Here is a 20,662-nt window from a genome sequence, read left to right as displayed (position 1 = left end):
GCTGGCCCCTTGCAGGTTTTCACCAATGCCTTCTCATTCAACTAATCTATTAGCCTGAAAACCACGGCTTTGGAACCATCTTAATTTCACTTCTTCCTGCCCGTCCGTGGACTCTCCTGAAGTTCAAATAAGCCAAAATTTAAGTGTGTGTGTGTGTGGGGGGGGTGGACAGTGGAGTGATGGGGAATGAAAGTTCAAGAAAAAATAGCCTGCCTGACATTTTCGCTCAGGACACTCATTTGTTCTGCTATTAAAGCTTCCTCTCTCATCATTCTTGGTGAATGTCAGTTTGAATATTCAACTTTTCATCTACCTTCATCTCTAGTTCATGCCCCTTCCTGCCTGCAGAGCAGGAAAGGTTAGAGGCAAACAGCCTCAAAATCACTGCCTCTGGGCGCTTGGAAGCCCAACTGCTTCTCCTCCTTTATCATCTCTGGGCAACTGGACCATGTCCCTTGACAGCCGAACCTCACTTGCGAGCACCCCAATGGCTATAGGGCACTTTCATTTTATTTTTCATTTTTTTAGTGAACATGACATTTTGAACTTAAAACTCGGGCATTAATAAAGTCTGCATGTGGAATGGAGCTCTGAATACCTGAAGTTTACAGACTCAATTTGAAGAGTGGCTGTGCCTGCTGCTGTCTGCTATGGCCACCTGCAGGTGCCACAGTATCTTGTGAAGGGCGCGGCTCAGAAAATCTAGGTGGAACTCTACTTGAGGCCTAGTGTAAAGCTTCAAGATATTTTTGCATTTTGTTTTGTTGAATGTGGCAGCCCAGAGTGGTAGAAATTCCACTTGGGGTGGAAATGGAGAAAATCCTGGCATGCTCATTAACTAGTGTGACTCTGGGCCAGTTTCTTTAATCCATTTAGAGTTCAGCGAACTCATCTGTAAGCAGAGTGTGGGGTGATGCCCACACCTGGAGGGAGCTTGTGAGAAATGCAAGGCCAACCACGTAGGATGCCTAGCCAGCTCCTGACACGGGCAGCCCATCAGGCCATGTTCATTCCTCCCTCCCACCCTTAGCCCTCACCCTAAGAGTCTAGGCGGGTAGGACAGGCTCCTCTGAAAAGACAGTAACTGCTCCTAATAGTTCCCTTCCCAAGGTTTGTCCCTGCATAGCTCAACAAGCAAAGACCCCTTTGTTGTTTAAGAGGGAAAATGTTATGCCTTAACCCTTGGTTATAGCAAGTTCAACATCCGCCCCTTACTTTACAGCAAGAGAGACAGAGACATGGAAATCTAAGTTCCTTTGGGGAACATAACAATCCACACCTGCAAACAGAATCCATTCATTGATTTTTAGAATGTATGGGATTTTTTTTTCTTCTTAATAAATGAGCACATATTTTTCTCCCATGAAAAGAGCTCATACTGCTGCTCAGACCTGGCCAGCATCCATCCAAACAATGGGTATTTGTTTTTAGGTCACAATTACACTTTTCCCTTAAGCAAAAGCAGTTCCAGAATTTCTAAAACTTTTCTTTCACCATGCATAATAAAATCACATAGAGGATACACCATGGATAGCCCAGAACCCCCACTTTTCAAGCAAAATAACATCCACTAGACAGTTCGTGGCCGAAAATTCCTCCATTATGGATCTAATCATGTGTGGTAAGCATTAGCTTTTACTTGGTCCTGGGTGTTAGGGAGCATACTAGCTTCTCATGACAAAATAGCTCCAGTAAATCTCACAAATTTAAACATGTACCAAATGTAACTATTAATGGTCCTCATCCCAAAAATCCTACCATACCCTTCAGTCCTAAATCCTTCCAGGAGTTGCCCCCACCCTTCTGTGTTCCTGGGAGAAGCCGGACTGGTGGTGGCGGGCTCCTAGTAGCCAGTGGTTGTTTGGCTCCTTGTTTCAAACAAGCTTGGATAAGATGCAGATCCCGACCCTTAGGTGTCTACCTCTTTTGCCTGATTCAACCCTTGGTGACAGGTCCTACGTAGCTTTACGTCCTTCCTCAGATGAGCTAGAAACTGTAAAGGACAACTGAGTATGTGCGTGTTCCAATAAGAATCTCCACTCCGGCCCTCCCTGGTGGCACAATGGGTTAAGACGCAGCACTGCAAGCTAGCCTCAGCCCCTTCAGTGTGAGTTCGATCCCCAACCCCGGAGGTGACCCACATGACGCGGCAGACCTCTCCTAGCCGGCCGCCTCTCCCCTCAGCAGTGTACTTCCTCGACCTGCCTGTTCTGCTCCCCACTTTCTCTGGTGAATCCTCTCACCACCCCTGCACCTCTGGTGTGTACCCCAGTTCTGTATGCATAAATAAATAAATCAAAAAAAAAATCCTCTGGAATCCAAGTCCAGAGGATTGGGGCCCAGGATACCTACGTGCCTGGTTTCACTCTGCAGTGCCCAGCTGCTGCCCTTGAGATCTTGGCTGGTATAACACTGGCCCTTCGTGCCCAGGGCTTCCCAGCCCTTGTCCCACCCACCATCAGCCTGGTGCCTCTTTCAGGCTTTAGTTTCTCTCTCTGTGATGATAGTGATGCTGAATGTGTCTATTGCCCACATTTCTGTTTTTCATCTTTTTTATGTTGATTTCTAAGAGTTCTTTGTGTATTCCAAATATTGCCTTATTGCTATTTTCTCCAACTTTTTATTTTGAAAATGTTTAAACTAACAAAAAAGTCACCTGATATCGTACACTGCTAATTAATTGGTCCACATCTGCTTATTTATCTAAGAGCATCAATATATACACAGATCTCAATGAAATGTTTAGAAGTAACAAAAACTAAGATGACATTCAAGTACTTAACTATTGTTTCAATAAACCCCCTAAAAATAAAGGTAACTCTCCTGCACAAAGCAGAACTTCATTGCCTCCCTCTATAAATATAACAGTTTTACTGAGCTATATGCAACAAAGCCTATTTGCCTCCATAATTCCTGACATTATTAAAAAACACCCTCCAAATTGTCATCGGTTTTTTAACATTATCTGTAACGACCATGTAACAAAATCTTTGATCTTGATATCCTCAAATCTATAATTTTTTCTCCTTGAGATGTTTTGAAGAACTTAAAAAGGTTTTGGTGGGCCTCCCTGGTGGCACAAGGGGTTAAGTTTCAGCTCTATAAAGCTATCAGCAGCCAGTGCTGCAAGAGTTCGATCCCCCACAGGGGAAGTGACCCACATGGCACAGCAGACTTCTCCTGACCTGCCCGCTGCTCCCCGCAGCAGTGTATTTCAGTAGATCTGCCAGTTTTGCTCCTCACACTGTCTCTGGTGAATTCTCTCACCACCCCGCCCCCCACCTCTGACCTACAACCCAGTTACATATAAAAAAAAATCTTTAAAAAGAAATAAATAGGCCCTCCCTGGTGGCGCAGCGGGTTAAAGCGCAGCACTGAGAATCTGAAGCCACTTCCGCATGAGTTCGATTCCCGCCTGCCGCCTGCCCCGGAGGAGACCACATGGCGAGCCAGACCTCTCCTGGCCCGCCCGCTGCTCCCCTCAGCAGTGTACTTCGTCAGTCTGCCTGTTCTGCTCCCCACTCTGTCTCTGGTGAAGCCTCTCACCGCCCCTGAGCCTCTGGCCTGTACCCCAGTTCTGTATGAATAAATAAATAAATCTTTAAAAAAAAAAAAGAAATAAATAAGAAAAGAAATAAAACCATCAGATGTGGACCCCATGTGGACCCCATGTGTGTGTGTGTGTGTGTGTGTGTGTGTGTGTGTGTGTGTGTGTGTCTTATCTGGAGTTAGAGAACAGGGAAGGCATGATGTCTTCTTCCAAATAACTTATCTCGTTGTATGTACTGTATAATGCAGGCATCCCCTCTACTTCTTGACAGCTTGAGTTATGCCACTTCACATTTATGAAAGACTTACATTAGTACTGGTTTTTGATAACTGCAAGAAAGTCAAGGAAGATTTTCATTTTTATGACAAAAGGTAAAAAATGAAAATGCCTTTCATGCTTGTTTTGTGGCAGCTGTCCTCGAGGCGGGGCCCACCCTGAGCAGCGAGAGTGACCCCAGCACCTTCCCTGGAGACCACGTGATTCAGGTTATGCATTTATAGCTTAGTTCTTGCTTTATTACATGCTAGTGTAATTTTCCTTTTTGTATTTGCTGTGGCTCGCTAGCTTATCTTTGTGAGTCGAAGAATACTCAAACTTTTTTTTCATATAAATGAATTTGCTTCTTTACTTTATACCATTGTGGCTTGGGGTAGGTCCCCTAGGAACACCCTGATTTAGCAGAGGGGACCAGTATGTCCTCTATGTGGTCCTCGGGCCTGTTACCATTATCCTGAGAGATGCGAGGCCTTGGAGATGGGCTGCTGTAGTGGGGAGAGGCAACGGATGGCAAAGGACTTTGTGCCCAAGTGGACTGAATCATACTACACGCCCTTGGTTAGCACATCGCATGTGGACAACCCTGACACAGTGAGGGCCTCTGGCTCGGATGGGGGGTCCGTGACACGTGGCACTCACCCACATGCAGAACTGCCACAGTTTTAAACATAAAATTACCTTCCTCTGTTACGTTGATAAGGCAACAGCCCTGCTCTCAGTCAATAGAACTCCACTCATCTCCAGTACATGAAATTGCACAGACAGGGGTAGCTGAGCTCCAAAAAGGCCTGCTGTGACCCTCACTCAGACATTACCTTGTTCAACTATGAGTCAATTGCATGCCCTCTCCCTGTCCCAAGTAACACTGCTCATGGCGCTGCCCTGTGTGTGGACCGCAGGGCCTCTTCTGTTTTCTTTAGATGGGTAAACACTGTTTGATTTACCCAAGTAATGTCTGTGTCTGGATTTTCCTTTAATCCAAGTCCACTATTGACATTTGTCTATATAGTATGGTGCTTTGCAATTTTCCATTAACTGAAGGGCTTACATTTTGAAATGTAAAAGTCAGGAGGTAAAATCCTTTTTTTTTTTTTCTTTGTAGTTTTGCTGTCATTACCTCTCCAAGAAGAACCAGCACAAAATGGCCAAGTTGCCTCAGAGTTGAAGGTGGGAAGGGGAAGGGATGTAACATAGTCGCTTTAAAAAAACATTGATCTGGTCCTCCCTGGTGGCGCAGCAGGTTAAAGTGCAGCACTAAGAATCGGAAGCCACTTCCACATGAGTTCAAGCCCTGCCTGCCCCGGAGGTGACCACATGGCGCAGCAGACCTCTCCTGACCCGCCCGCTGCTCCCCTCAGCAGTGTACTTTGTCGATCTGCCTGTTCTACTCCCCGCTCTGTCTCTGGTGAATCCTCTCACCACTCCTGAGCCTCTGGCCTGTACCCCAGTTCTGTATGCATAAATAAATAAATCTTAAAAAAAATTGATCTTGCAACATGAGCTCCACAGTGAGCACCCTGGGGTTACCACCGAAGACTAGGAAGGGGTCATGGTAAGATATTGGAGAACTAATGGTCATGTGGAGCAGGAGGCAGGCGGAGTCCTATTGCTCAATTTCCTCAGGCAATCACAGGATGATTGACAGGGGCCTGGGAGGAGCATTTTACTGACCCTTGGCTGAAGAGTGGCTGGTACAACAGCCATCCAGTGATGGCCCAGAAGACCCTGTGCACCGGTATATGGCTAACACCAACCTGCCCAGCAGACATCACCTCCAGCTGATTGAGGGGTTTGGGCTGTGCCAACTTAGCCCAGCTGGAACCAGGTCTCCTGCGATCCCTGAGGTACCTAGAGAGAAACACGGTGAGAAGTGTTTCCTCCCCCTCCTTCATTTTTTTAAAGCCGGATTTGGAAGGCAGAAGTAGAGCTATTACTCTCTGAACGTTGTCATGGTTATATGTGCGGCAATGTGCAGAGCCCTGTGGACTGAGCTTGTCCTCAGATGCGCCAGGCAACACCTCACTGATAAACAGGAGTCAGGGAGTAGGCTACGTATGCAGCATGCTGCTCAAGAGCAAGACCCTGGCCTTTTTATTGCTGGAATAGTCAGACAGCATCAATTGTGAGGGGAAGGAGGACAAAAAGAAAAGAAAGGAGCAAAGCTGGGAAGTCTGCTGTCGTATATGTCGGGGGTATGAGTCTGTCATCCAGGTGCTTCATTCCTGATGACTCAGTATTATAACTGAGTTCAAGCCCTGGTTTCAATCTTACCAACAAGGTGTTCCACTGATCAACTTCTGGGGTCCCTTGTCCTACATCGGTCCTTGGCCCCCCAGGTATTCCCAGGCATACCTCGTGATGTATGAGTCTCGTTTTATTTTATGCCCCCCCGCGCCCCCCCCCCCCCCGTGTTCCTGGTCATGCCCCGTGGTGCATGCCCTTCCCAGGGTGATCCAGCGTTCTGCTCCTAATTGATTTCAAAGACACCTTGCAGGTTTGGCCCCGATGATTGATCGACCCAGTCGTTCTGACCTTGTATAGGAATGCAGAACTCTTGGCAACAAAATGGCGGCCGAATAGACTGCTTAGGAGTAGCAGACCCACAAACTGAGCCAACAGCACCCCATCTTACAACGAGACAGTTGCAAACTCTCGATGTGGCAGCTCCAGGCACTAACTTTCCAGAGGCTTCTTCCCTCCAATAGTCCCAGGCAAGCAGCTGTACATGCTTGCTTTCTGGCTCTCCTGGAAAGCGCAGTACCTCTATGTCATGCCAAGCAGCACTTCAGGGGGTTGATTAATAGCTTTTCTGTCTCTGCCAACTCCCCTTTCTGAACCTCGACTCCTCCAGATTCTCCCACCACTACACAAGGTCTGACTCAGTAAATCCTGCATCCACAGTAGTCATAGGTTTCCACTTTCCTTCTGGAATGCTGGCTGATACACAGATATACATGGTCATCACTTTCTTGATTTTTACAGTGTTGTTATCAAGTAAGCATGCTCTGCTAAGTGCTATAATTTAGTTTTGCCTTTTTTAAAAAATGATATGCATGGAATCATTCAGTGTTTGAGTTTGTGTCCAGCTTTATTTACTCAACATATGTCTGTAAGATTCATACACATTGTTGCATGAAACTAGTTTATTCACATTATTTGCTGGGAGAATTACTTTGTATGAATAGCTCACACTTAATTTATTCATTCTATTGTTGGGGGAACACTTGGGTTGTCCACTTGGGCTCATAAATAATGCTGCTATAAACATTCCTTCTTATGTCTCTTAGTGCATATTATGAGTTATTGTATAAATATATGTATCTGTACATGTGTATGTTTATATACTTAAAGGACAGAATTGCTAAGTCACTAGAATATGTGTGTCTTCAAGGCTGGTAAATGAAATCAGCTGTTTTCTAAAGTGGGTGTGCCAGATTATATTCCCCCCAACACTATAATTAGTATCACCAATGTTTTTATTTTAGCCATTCTGGTGAATGCATAGGAGAAGCTCATTTGGTTTAAAATTGCATTTCCCTGATAACAAGATTGAGTATATCTGCATATATTTATGAGACATATTTAAATGTCTATTCTAGATTCCTGCTCATTTTTTCCATTAGATGTTTGCTTTTTTTTTCATTGATTTGTAAGAATTTTTCAATGTATTTTGAATATAAGTGAATATATTTTGAATATAAGGATCTATTTTTAAGTATACAGTTTGGTGAGTGTTGACATAGTGTAGAATAGTTGTTGAAAAGATTACCCTTTCTGTATTGGATTATCTTGGCAGCTTTGTAAAAAAAAAAAAAAAGGAGTCACTCATGTATGTTCCTATTTCTGGAGTCTCTTCTATTCCACTAATCTATATGTCTGTCTACCACACTGTCTTATTTATGATAGTTTTATAGTAAGTCTTGAAGTCAGATTGTTTGTTCTCCAAATTTTTCCTTCTTTTTCTAATTTTTACTTGCTATTTATTCAGACTTCTTTGCAATTTCAAATCTTAAAAATCAGCCTTCCAACTTTTGGTCCTAAAAGAACTGTTTAGATTTAGGTTGGTGTATAGATTTGTATCACAATTTAGAGAAAATTGATTTTTTAATAATATAGCACCTATGATCTATGAACATGGTATATATGTCTGTTTATTTACACCTTCAATTTCTCTCAGCTATATTTTTTAATTTTTGGTGTACAAGTTATATTATACTATATTTAGTTCTAAGTATTTTATGTTTTTGACATTGTATTGATGAATCTTTGTCTTTCATTTTCCAGTTATTTGCTGCCAGAATATAAAATTGCAATCAATTTTTGTTTATTATATACTTTCATCCTGCAGATTTTCTACAATTCCTCTTTAGTTCTAGTGACTCTAGTACCAGGAATTTTTCTATGTAAACAATCATGTCACTTGCAAATAAAGACAATTTACTTATTTTCAATCTGTATACCTTTTGTTTATCTTTCTGACCCATTGCAATGTTGGGACCTCCAGTACAGCATTGAATAATAGTATAAGAATTGTATCCTTACCTTGTTCTCATTCTCAAGGATAAAGCATTTGCTATTTCACCTTAAAGGATGATATTAACTGTAGTTCTTTCATAAATACTCTACAGAAGTGTTAAGGAGGATCCCACCTTTGCTAGTTAATGGTTTTACTATAAGTGAATATTACATTTTTCCAAATGTATTTTCTGCATTTATTCAAATTATCATATTGTTTGTCTTTAATAGGGTGGATTACAATGATTCTCAAGTGTTAGGAATATCATCAAGCATTTGAGTCTTTTTCTTTCTTCTGCAATAACCATTAAAAGTTGTACATGACCCTTTACACACAAGTTTAACTAAACCCATACATTTTCATGTATTTTTATTATCACACAGTTGGGAGCATCGTTTAGTGTCCTTGGCATTTATCTTTGATCCATGAATTTTATAAAACTGTATTGTTTAAGTTCCAATCTATGGATTTTCTCTTGATGCTTTACCATTATTGATTTCTCATTTATCTGTTTTGGTCAGATAGCATGCTGTGAAAATCCCAGATTTTGATATCTCCTCTCCAGGTTTCTGTTTGCCCATTCATCACCACATTATCAGCTGACTGGAGTCTCCAAACAAATTTTTTAAATAAAATTTCATGTGTTTTATCTTACTGTGCTAAGTGGGAGAGTTAATCCAAATTATCTAGTTTTTCATTAACAGAAGTCATTATACTCACTTTTACAAACACGTATCACTCAGACAAAATCAACTGTTTAACATAAAAGCTGTGTTACAAATGCTTTTGGTGGAATTTTTTGACCTGGGATGATTTTACTCACTTTCTGAAGCTTGAGCCAAATGAAGTTCAGACCAAAGATACTTTCTCCATCTCTTAGTATAACCTTCAGAATTAAGCTTAGACAGATTTTTTTAAAGATTTATTTATTTATGCATACAGAACTGGGATACAGGCCAGAGGGGCAGCGGTGGTGAGAGATTTACCAGACACAGAGTGGGGAGCAGAACAGGCCGATTGACGAAGTACACTGTTGAGGGGAGCAGCAAGCGGGTCAGGAGAGGTCTTCTGTGCCATGTGGGTCAACTCTGGGGCTGGCAATTGAACTCACACTGAAGTAGCTTTAGCTTCTTAGTGCTGGGCTTTAACCTGCTGCACCACCAGGGAGGGACTGCTTAGACAGTTTTTTACGAGGACTTACAAGAGGTGCTCAAAATTGGGTTCCTCTGCCTCAACTGTTTTTCATTCTCTATTCAGTGTATTAGAATATTTTTGACATTTATTAAGTGAAAGTGTGTACAGAAAGAGAAAGCTCATTTCTTCTACTCCTTACCCCTATTTTAGCAAACTCAAAGACTTACTTGAGCTATCTTCCTCTTCAATAATAAAATATATTTTCAGGGCCCTCCCTGGTGGAGCAAGGGGTTAAAGTGCCGCACTATGAAGCTATCTGCAGCAAAGCAGCCCAAGTCCCACCCCTGGCTAGGATGGTGACCCACATGGCGCAGCAGATCTCTCCTGTCTCTCCCACTGCTACCCTCTACAATCAGCCTGTTCTGTTCCCCACTCTGTCTCTGATGAACCCTCTCACCACCCTGCAGCTCTGGCCTGTACCCCAGTTCTTGTATGCATAAATAAATACATATTTTTTCAAAGTGATTTAAACAACATATATATTTTCTAGAAAATTCTGCCACATTTTTGCTAGCCTAACAGATTTCTTTAAACCCCAGTATAATTGCTAGCAGGGAAAGCTGTCCTCACCCCTGCCTCATCCTCCATGGAAGAGCACTTTTCTTTATGTCACTTTTGCCCTCACTCAGTTAGAAATGAGAAACTGGGCATGTGCAGTCTCAGTCTCTTGTCCTTTCTCTTGGGGACATGAGAAAGTGGCCTGAGGCAGCATACCTTCTGTTATGCCCCTCCCAGAGCAAAACTTTCCAACCAACTCTTTCTGGGTGTGGACATCTATCAAAAAACCAAGGCTCAGGATTAAAATGCCCCATTCTCAAGTTCACCACTCATAAAGGAGCTATGGAAGAGGGGGGGTCAGGGAGGAGGAACCTAGACAAGAGAGCCATGAAAAGCCCCAAAGGTCAAAAGGACCAAAAGCCCAGAGTTGTAGTAATATAATAATGCCTACACAGCAAATAAAAGGGCAGTGCCTGAAGAGAACAGGTCATTGCCTGTGGGTTCTCACTCACGTGCACAATTGCAAGATGCCTTAGGCTCTTGGACAACCATCATGGGGTTTATTTTTTATGATTTTGTAAATGATTTATTTATTTATTCATACAGAACTGGGGTACAGGCCAGAGATGCGAGGGTGAGAGGATTCACCAGAGACAGAGTGGGGAGCAGAACAGGCAGATGGACGAAGTACACTGCTGAGGGGAGCAGCGGGCGGGTCAGGAGAGGTCTGCCTCGCCATGTGGTCACCTCGGGGGCAGGCGGGAATCGAACTCATGCGGAAGTGACTTAAGCTTCTTAGTGCTGTGCTTTAACCCACTGCGCCACCAGGGAGGGCCCCATCATGGGGTTTATTTTACAAAGAGGGGAAACAAAGAGTTTACTGTCACAAGCGGCTGGCAATCTCACCCCAGGTGGTGTCCACCAGAATTACAAAAAGAGTGCAGTTCACCGTCAACGAAGCCCAACAGCACTGTCCAGTAGTTATGGTTATTACTGGTCACCAGAAGTGCTGGACAGTACTGGTCAGGAGTGATGGTCACTACTGGTTCCCAGAAGCACTGTCAAAAACACCAAGTTCGCTGCAAGTTGCTGGACTATGTCAACAACAAATAGCTCTTTGAGACACCAGCTCCAGGGCTTTTGATGCTCCTTTCGGGTGATGTCAGACAGGGTGGGAGCCCCTTTTAACAGAGGGCTTCAGCTTCTCTTCCTCATAAGTCAGCTGCTGGATAATGCTTCTTTTCTTCTTTCAATGTTAGCTTCTGGTCCTTCTTCTTTCTTCTGAGGCTAGGAATGGAGACTTCCCCTTCTTTCCTCAGAGACTCAGCTTCCTCCAGCCCTGGGTTATATCCTCTTTCAGGATGCTCCACCTACAAGCATGATTTGACCAGTTTTTTCGATCTTATCACTTACTGATTGGACCATTTAGAATCAATTAGTTCATAGCGCACAGCTAATTGGTTCATTCCACCATCCCAAAAGTACACATAAAAGGGAGTTCACTGGGCTCCCAGGAACCACAGCCAGAGCTGACCTGTGGTGGAGTAGTAGGGTGAAAGACCAGCCACTGCTGCTGTTGGCCCTTAATGCTAAGGTGGCTGTTGGGTATCAGTTATTTTAGTATTTATCTGTCTTTATCTTTTGCCTTAAACTTCTCAGCATATTGAGAAAGTAGGATAGGATAGGAGAGTGCTCCCTTCAACTGAGTGATATGCCAATTCTTCCTGAGCGATCAATCTCTACTTTGTTTTAGAAACAAAAACAAAAACAAAACTCATGTTCTCAAATATTCCATAGAGAGAATGTCCCTTGATTCAGAGGTACATAGATTTAATACATTCACGGGAAGGTTTTCCCACCTTGTGAATCAATGGATCATATTTCTTGGCATTTTGGTCACAATATCTTTATATGGCACTTGAATCCATAAATGAATTAACTAAGAGTCAGAGTCATAGCTATTAGAAGAAAAGTCAAGCTTGGGGAGAGGAGGAAGCAGTGAAAATGTGGGTAAGTTAGGGCACCTATGATGAAAGAAAAAACAGAGATCTTGAATCGTGAGTGTGGTGTATTAGTGCAGACTAAGCTCAAATTCCGGAATTTGAGCAAATTCTTGGCATCTGTGAGTCCCAGTCGCTCCCTCCCTTCTGAAAACAGACAAATGGTGTCTGAAATGTAGTAAGTCCTCAGTAATGTAGTGAATTTCCTTTTCATTCCAAAAAATCAATTGATCTCAATTTTCTTGATTATCTTAGGAAGTCTTAGGGAAGGCTCTCAGTAATACTGAAAACCAAAGAAACATAAAAACTGGCAAAATACAAAACTGTTTAGAGAAGGAATGATTCTGTAAAGCATGTTACATTTGTACAACTTAATGCTTTGCCAAAGGGCTCCCTTAACTGTTATTTGATTCAAGCCTCACAATAGCTCTGTGAAATTGATGGGGAAAATACTGCTGGGTCCATTTGAAACATGAGGAAACTAAAGTTAAGAAATCAGATGCGATTGCTCATGGCCCTTCAGTGTCCAATGTCGAGCATCTCTCCCATGCGGCCTCCCACACGTTGCATTTACTCTGAAATAATGACCATAATGATATCACCCATGTGCTTATGTGGCGCCTCTCAGTGTGCAGATTGCACTTTCACTGTCTCATCTTATTCCCATAACAAGGATCTCCGGACATTGTGTAGACAAGGAGCCCAAAGCTTTAAAAAAGTCAAGCAGCTCATACTCTATTAAACAGCCAATATGGAGGCTGAGTCCAGCCCTTCTGACAAGTCCAGGGCTCTTGGGTTCATAAATGTCAATCACACTAGGGCTATCAAGGACAAGTGAAGGGGTGGATCCACCTCCAGGGGGAGCAGAGGGGCACATTTTGCAGTCCTGGAGGAGTGCCCCACACAGGGGCGCTGGGCCTCGTGGTCACAGACTGGCACAGCCAGCACTCGGCCCAGGTCATTTAGTATAATCTGCAGCAATGTTTGATTTATTGATGCCTTTTATTCCCCACTGGGATGGCATGAAAATAATCAGATGAATAATGAGCTTGTGAAGATGGATGCACTCCGAGCCAGCTCCCGCAGAAAGGAATTATATGCTGGGAATCTGCCTGAAGCAGCACGGGACGATGGATGTTTCTGCAGAAGGCTGGGCTCATTTGCTCCTTTGGCAGGGAGTTGTTTCTCTCCACAGACACAGGGAAGCTTAACAGGTAATAGCACTGGCATCTCCCTGTTCCAGGAATGGAGGGAGATGAGCTTTGGTGGGCTCAGGGATGACAAACAGAGTCTCATCCTGGGCAACAAGAGCTGCGTTTAACCAGTGATACTGCAAGGCAGCCACCCCCCAAGGTTGTCCACTGAACAGTCAGCCACCGACCTGACCACCAGCCACGGCGTCCTCCTGGTTAGTGTGGTCATGTTGTTTTGCTTCTCTACTGCTAAATCACAGGACGCTCTAAAAACCTGGGGACCTCAAACAACAATCATTTTAGTGCTCACAATTCTATGCATCAGAGTTTCCCATCGCATCAGGGAAAGCTTGGTCCCAGTCCATACTGTGCTGGTTGGGGTGGCCCAGCAGAGACTGAAGGATCCAAGGTGACCTCACGTGCTCCAGGGCCATGGTGCTGGCGGGCTGGGAGCCTCAGTACTTCTGCACACAGCCTTCCTCCAGCAGGACAGCCTGGTCTTGTGCACCTGGCAGCTGGGTTCCCACAGCAAAAGTGAAAGTGCAGCAGAAGAGCCAGCAAGTCATGTCTACATAATTCTCTTGGTCAAAGTGATACAGTTCAGATTCAAGGAGAGGAGAAATAAACTGCACCCCTACATGCCAATACTCAGGGGTTGTCGACACAGGGGTGCTTCTTACTCCTGCTGGCCTGCTCTTGGCCCACTTTTTAATTAACCATTTTCCCCAGAAAACTTCCAAGTCCTCAAGCCACTTCATGTATCAGGTGGCTTCACTTACACTTCCAAGGTAACTCTTCTTCCCTGTTCCAGTGATTTGGACATGGCACTACTGGATATCATGTGTGTCTGTCTGTCTCCCACTGGCCCAGCCATTGTCCGTTACAATCCAATGATGGGAGCACACAGTCACCCAGAGCTGTGTGACCAGCACATCATGGCCACTGACACAGATCCTGTGGGAAAAGGTGACAAGAGGAAGCAGGAGGAGGCCTGTGCTCTTGGGTCTCAATCAACAAGACTCGGGATATGAATGCTCTGGTGGAAAAGGGAGAGCCACTCCCCAGGGAATGTGCCTGGCCACACAGTGTGTGAGTGACCCAGCCTGTGGAGCGGAGGACACCAACAGCCTACAGACTCCTCCTCCCCTCTGGGCTTTTCTGTACCACGGAGCGTCAGCGAGACCTACCGTGGCATGAAACACCCTCTGTCTCCCTCCCACACACACACACAAACAAAACACTGCCAGCCTCCAGCATGACAGAATTACCCATCCTGCTGGAACTGGTACTATGAGCCAACGCCTGTCCAATCTGGCCTTTTTTTAGATTTATTTATTTATGCATACAGGAAATGGGTGCAGGCCAGAGGTGCAGGACCATGAGAGGATTCACCAGAGACAGAGTGGGGAGCAGAACTGGCAGGTTAATGAAAAGCACTGTTGAGGGGAGGAGTGGGCAAGATAGGAGATGTCTGCTGCGTCATGTGGGTCAGCTCTGGGGGCAGGGATTGAACTTGTGTTTTAGTGGCTGCAGATAGCTTCAGAGTGCTAAGCTTTAACCCCTTGCACCACCAGGGAGGACCCAAATCTGAGGTTTTTAAAGCAAGTACTATCTCCTGTGAATGGCTGAGACTTTGCAGCAGGGAGGGCCAGCAAGTAACTGAGTGCCTGCCACGGACCAGCGGCCATCAGGCTGGGTTCAGTGGGAGGCACAGACTTCATGCCGCCTAGCTGTGTGGCTCACCCTGCCTGACACAAACTCAGGCCTGAACCCAGACACTCTCTTGTCTAAGTCCCATTTGTATTTCATTTTAGTTGGGGTTTATGACTAAGTTCTATTCAGTTTCCAAGTGAACATCTGGTCTGTTGGTTTCAAGTCTTCTGATAGCCACACGGAGCCAGGTTTACTGCCCACCACTGCTGGGGCGAATGTGCAGTTACAGCTCACTCCACAGACATCCTTGGTCTCCCACAGTCACGACTCTCTCCTTAAAGGTGAGAAAGCAAGAGGGGAGGAGTGTGGAGATGCTGGCGGCCACATGGTCCACCTCAGGAATCTCTGGTTACCTCTGAGAGAAGCAGGAAGGGCCCCAGGAGAGGGCTCAAGACAAAAAAAATTTCCATTCAGCTTTGCTATTGCTTTGGGCTAGTAAACAAGAGGTTAAAAAAACTGATGACTCTGGGCTTGGACACCTGCTACCATAAATTTCCTTGGCCCACTGTTTTCCTTAAACGTCTTTCCCATTCCTGAGCTATCAAGTCAGCTGAGTTGGGAAGAAAAGGAGAGTGACTGACCCAGAAGAAAGGAGTCACAGATCTTGAGACCACACAAGTTTAAAGTGGCACTGGGGGCCCACAGCCCCCCTGGGATATTCATCTTGAGGAGAGTCCCGGCCTGCATGATCACCAAGCTGCTGCTGACAGGTGCCCCACAGTCAGCAACGACAATGGACTTCAGCCACGTCCACCCTCTGTACTTTCTCATCCAAAAAGCTTTCATTCCTTTGTTCTCAAACTTCAGGCCTAAAACCTACATCGGCGCCAAGCTCAGGACCCCAGAGAGTCTCTCATCTCTCATCCCTGGAGTTCTCTTGCTTTTTCACTAAGCAACAAAAGCTGACTCCTTTCCGGCCCTCTCCACTGCCTATGGAGTCTTGTTTCAGTCTTGACTGGAGGGTCTCAAGAGTCCTTTCCTGGATTAGGTGCAGCCCCACCCCCACCCAGGTCCATTGGTCCATCCCTCTCATTTCCAGCAGGTGGAGCAGTGGACAGTGGCTGACTGGCTCCCCACTTACTCTCCTGTGTTGCTGGAGTGTGACCAGGATGCCGGGCCCAGGCACCTTCCCTGCCCTGGTAACATTAGCAACCTGGGATGATGATATTTCTCTCCTAAATTCTGCATGTGCTGTTCAGGAAAGAACTGAGTGGATGTGCTTGGTGTTCACACTCCACGACAAATCTGTCAGACTTGGGGTGTCTTGCCATGGTCAGCCTGGATTGTATCCACCCTGGTTGAGATGGAACCTTATTTTATCTCCCTGCAAGAGCACAGAAAGAATGGGGAAGGGACACAGTTTTTCAAGAAGAGTCTTGACAAAACAGGGCCCCCCCTGGTGGCACAGGGGTTGCAGACAGTACTAACAAGTTAGCAGCAGCCACTGCAGCAAAACAGACCTCTCCTGTTTTGCCCGCTGCTCTCCTCAGTTGTGTATTTTGATCAATCTGCCTGTCCTGCTCCCCACTCTGTCTCTGGTGAATCTTCTCAAACCCTCCCGCCCCGCCCATGCCTCTGGCCTGTACTGCAGTTCTGTATGCATAAATAAATAAATCTTTTTTAAAAAAAAAAAGACTTAGCAAAACAAAACATGAAGTGTCCACTTAGGGTTCCATACAGGGAACTTACTTCCATACAGGGGCCATCAGGCATAGATACCTCTGTTGGGGTGTAGGATATAGTGGAGCTAACTGCTAAGAAGCAGGGGATCGCGTGTGGGCCCAATGGCACCCACAGGGAGACATGCAATTCCTGCAGTGTGCTGACAGGAAGCACCAAGGAACCCTGGGTGCCTCTCTGGTCTCTCTATTGAGTAGGAAGCTGCAGAACTCCTCCATTTACTATGCAGGGTCTCCCCATCTGGGCCCAGCCCAGGATGGAGAGAGAGTTAGACTTTGCTCACAAACATCAGCAAGTTTGCACAGAACAGGCATGAGAGCCATGCAAATCTCCATTCTGTTAAATGGAGAGCTCAGTCCTCATGGATAATCTGTCAGAAAGTGGAGAACAAGAACAACTGCTTTCAAGGACATGATTTTGGTGACCACAGAAATGCTGACATGGGAGAAAAATGACGCTGAGAGCATCGCTGGCAATGCAGAGTGTATACAGGCTGATATGGACTTATGTCCACCACATTGCTCTTCAGTCTCCTGGGGACACCTGGGCAACAGGTCCAGGAAGAACGCCTGCAATGGGGCAGAGCTAATGCCTCTGAGAGCAGCCCACAACCACCAAGGGGGTGGGGGGTTGCTGAATCAACACCCCTTCCTTCCCTTCTGTCAAGAACACTCCCCCAGGGCCTCTCAGGTCCCCTGAATGGGTTAAGCTTTCAGTGACCACCGTGGTAACTCACATGATACCACACTTTATGGGCTCTGTCCTTCTTGCTTCACCATGCCACTCCCTAACTGACAGATAGCTCCTGGGGTCACTTTCCTAAGAAAACAACTTACACCCAAATCTTTGTCCCAGGGTCTGTCTGGAGAGGTATGAGCTAAGGCAATGTGATAAGTAGGGAAGCAAGCCTGGCCTGGAGACCTGGTGGCAGAGTGAGTGAGCCTACAGCCAGTTTGTTGGAGTCTGCTTCCATTCGTATGTGAATTTAATATTTCATATTAAAACAAGCTAATATAGAGAGCTGTGGAAGTCAGTTTCAGGACAGGCATAACTGGGAACATTAGAACCAGTGGACAGTTCAAGAAGAAAGGAGGCTTTCAAAAATTCAGAGAAAATACAAATAAGTCATTCCTCAGAGACCTCTATGAAAACACTGTGGCTTCCCAGAATACCACTGAGGGGGGATCGCAGGGGGACAAAGGCAGGTGTTTAAGAGGACAAATGTCAGGAGGAGGAGCCACAGCAAGACAGAGAACAAAGCTCCCACCCCCAGCCTGTCAGAAGGTGCCTGCAGGCCAAACCTCCTGAAAGCACTGCGATTTGGCTTGAGAAGACTCCAAGGACAATAGAGAGGGCTTTGTTAAAATTACATTCCAAAGCAAATGGAGACGGAGGAAAGGACAAGCCACCGCTTGTGGCACAGTGAAGGCTTCCAGAGAGCAGCACTGCTTATAAACTCCAGGTTTATGCTGGTCTCTCCCACCTGGGTGCAGGTTTTAAAAGATAAAAGGTGAGAACAATGTTAAGACAAATCAGCTCTCAGCTAAAGGCTGTGGGGCTTGGTCACTGGCCTGTAGATGCAAAGAGCCAATGAAGCTGGGCTCGGGCTCTGAGGTTGAACAGCAGTCTCTGTCATGAAGGCCTCCTGGTGGGTAGAAACTGAATGAGGACTGCTGAGCTCTGCCCCCAGACCCAGAATCCATTCCAAGATACATAGCAAACAACCTAAGCCCTCCTCTTGTCATGAAAAGGCTCTAAACCAGTGGTTGTCTCTGGAGATCACTTGAGTGATTGTTATAGGGCACCCCAAATCTGTTCCAGAACAGGGGGAGAGGGACACCCCTGAGGTCCCAAAATCCTGCCTGCTCTAAGTGGGTTCTGCCATCCGCCTCAAGAAGACAAAACATATATAAAACTTTAATGAAAGGGGACTATAATACAGTGAATATACAATACGGAACACAAAGAATATAACCTCTAAATCAAACACCTGAAGTTACCCATCCCCTCGGGGGCAAAAGTCAACCCAAAAGGGATTGACCCAAGTCAAGGCCTGAAAGCCTGCCACTAGACTAAAAACACCTTCTGGCCGGGACCCATGGAAAAGGGTCAGACAAATCTGGGAGGAAAAGAGCAACATCAAAATCAAGATAAACACTGCAATAGTCACCTCCCTACAGGTATCTCACCCACATCTGCCTTAACCAGTCCAGGGCCAGGAAACAAGCCTGGTTTCTTCATCACATGCTTGCTGCTCCATGTGGCTTCCTCAGGTCTCCTTCTTGTTCTCCATCCAGCTTCCTTCTCTTCTTCTCTCTTCTCCTTTTTCTCTGCTCAGCTCCACCCTCCTTCTGGGTGGGGCAGGGAACCTGGAACTTCCCTTTTTCCTAGGGACCACCTTGTTAAATGATCACAACTGGGGAGGTGTGGGGGTACTACTGGTATCCAGTATGCTGAGGCCTAGGATGCTGCTTAACTTTCTGCAGTGTATAGGGCAGAGAACTAACCTTCCCACCAAGTCAGTGACTCCAGGGTTGAGAAAACCCACTCTGAGTAGATGCTGGAGATGAATGAATGAGTTAATGAATGAATAAACTACTGCGTGATACACACTACATGACCTAGTGTTTCTCAGTGTAGTACACACTATATGTCCACAGTGTTTCTCAGTCTCTCCCCTAAGTAGTCATACTCCATCCCCGGGATGGAGGCAAGTGGCTGTGTTCCAGCATGAAGTGTGCTTTAATGGAAGGGATATGAGAACAGAGATAAAAGAACTATCAGTGCAGCTCAGTGCATAGTTCACGAGGTGTCCCTTGAGCTGGGCTGTAAAAGACGGAAGGAAGTTTGGCCAGGTCAGGAGGCAGCGATGAAGGGTGAGGGAGACATGAAAGCTGCCTGTGTCTGGAGACACCATGAGTGAGCTGGAGCAACCAGAGGGCAGAGCTGTCAAATGGGAACAACAGCTCGTACAATATGGGTTTCTCTCTCGCTGGCTCCTTTCACTCAGCATCATGCTTTGAGGCATATCCTGTGGAAATTTGAAGAGCTCTCTGTTCTTCTTTGTTGCTGAATGGTATTTCTGTCAGATGTTTAAAAGATGATGCTGGTTCTAGGAGAAATGAGGAGGAGGAACCTTTTGGGGAAGGTGAAAAAGGACTCAATTTGACAGGAAGGGACCAATTGAGCCGACAGCCCATCTGGCGGATACATACCTGATGTGGGGCTAAGGGTTTCCCAGGTCCAGTGAGCCCTGAGGACCCAGCCTGTGGCCTGCTAGAGGCTGGCCCCTTGGGCCATTCAGATGAAGCTGAGAACACACTTGTCACTTGTGCCAGTAATTAAAGCTGTGAGAACAGTAAATTTGGGGTGACGAATTTCAAAAAAATCTTGGCAAATGATCAGCCATGGCCCAACATGGGTCTGTGGTGTTAAGAGCTAAAAAATTCCAGTGGACAGTAGTTTTTTGGATACACAACTCTGTCTTCTTAGGATTCTGTGACTTTGTGGAGAATAGAAAATATCTGTGGGGGTAGCAGGAGATGCTCTGGTGCCAACATCTTCTCAGCTTCCTGTGAGGCTTGAGAGTTCCTTTGTCCTAGTTGGAGGGACTGTATCTGCCTGAAACTCCCACAGACCCCCACATCCCCATGTTGGAGGCTACTCCTTCACTGGGCCCATGCTCTAGAAAGTACCCCGGTGCCCCACGGGGCAGTAAGCCCACATGCCTCTCCATGGGATATTGAGAAGACAGGGGACCCTGTGTCTCTTCTTGCTGGGTAGTACTTTCTGCGTTTCTCTTACTGAAGTCTTCTTGTAGCCCTTGCTAGGTGGAGTGCAAGAATTTATCCTGAGCTCTGGCACACAGCAGAGGCATCAAAATAGCAAGTGAAGACACAATAGCTCTTCTTTCCCTTGTTTCCATCCTGCCAGCTGAGCGCCTGGTCCATGCTAATTCCTTGATCAATAGCTTTAGGACAAACGAACGCTCTACCTTGGAAGCCAAGCACTTAAGAGGAGTCAGTTCAAGTTTCCAATAGAA

Source organism: Condylura cristata, unplaced genomic scaffold (assembly GCF_000260355.1).
Source record: "Condylura cristata isolate star-nosed mole 26May11 unplaced genomic scaffold, ConCri1.0 scaffold00023, whole genome shotgun sequence".
Classification (NCBI taxonomy): Eukaryota; Metazoa; Chordata; class Mammalia; order Eulipotyphla; family Talpidae; genus Condylura; species Condylura cristata.
This window is presented reverse-complemented; position numbering follows the sequence as displayed.